Here is a 955-nt window from a genome sequence, read left to right on the forward strand (position 1 = left end):
GGGGCCGAGAAAACCACAGTCTCATGGGGCCGGACACTCAGGGTCAGGGAAAAATCCAATATATATCTGGCGATATCTCGGGTGCTCCTCTAGATAGCGCAATAAATCAAAGTGCATTGTCTGTAGGAGGCCCTGGCGCATGAATCTGTGCAGCGGCAACGACCACGGACCACCAGAGGCCGAGAAAACCACCATCTCATGGGGCCGGACACTCAGGGTCAGAGAAAAATCCAATATATATCTGGTGATATCTCGGGTGCTATTAGAGATAGCGCAATAAACCAAAGTGAATTATCTGCAGGAGGCCCTGGCGCATGAATCTGTGCAGCGGGAACGACCTGGGACCACCAGGAGCCGAGAAAACCACCGTCTCATGGGGCCGGACACTCAGAGTCACTGAAAAATCCAATATATATCTGGAGATATCTCAGGTGCTATTACAGATAGCGCGATAAATCAAAGTGCATTGTCTGCAGGAAGTCCTGGCGCATCAATCCGTGCAGCGGGAACGACCTCGGACCACCAGGGGCCGAGAAAACAACCGTCTCATGGGGCCGGATAGTCAGGGTCAGGGAAAAATCCATTATATATCTGGTGATATCTCGGGTGCCATTAGAGATAGCGCGATAAATCAAAGTGCATTGTCTGCAGGAGGCCCTGCCGCATGAAGCTGGGCAGCGGGAACGACCTCGGACCACCAGGGGCCGAGAAATCCACCGTCTCATGGGGCCGGACCCTCATGGACAGGGGAAAATCCAATATATATCTGGTGATATCTCGGGTGCTATTAGAGATAGCGCAATAAACCAAAGTGAATTATCTGCAGGAGCCCCTGGCGCATGAATCTGTGCAGCGGGAACGACCTCGGACCACCAGGGGCCGAGAAATCCACCGTCTCATGGGGCCGGACCCTCATGGACAGGGGAAAATCCAATATATATCTGGTGATATCTCG

This window comes from Nomia melanderi, unplaced genomic scaffold (genome assembly GCF_051020985.1).
Source record: "Nomia melanderi isolate GNS246 unplaced genomic scaffold, iyNomMela1 scaffold0014, whole genome shotgun sequence".
NCBI lineage: Eukaryota > Metazoa > Arthropoda > Insecta > Hymenoptera > Halictidae > Nomia > Nomia melanderi.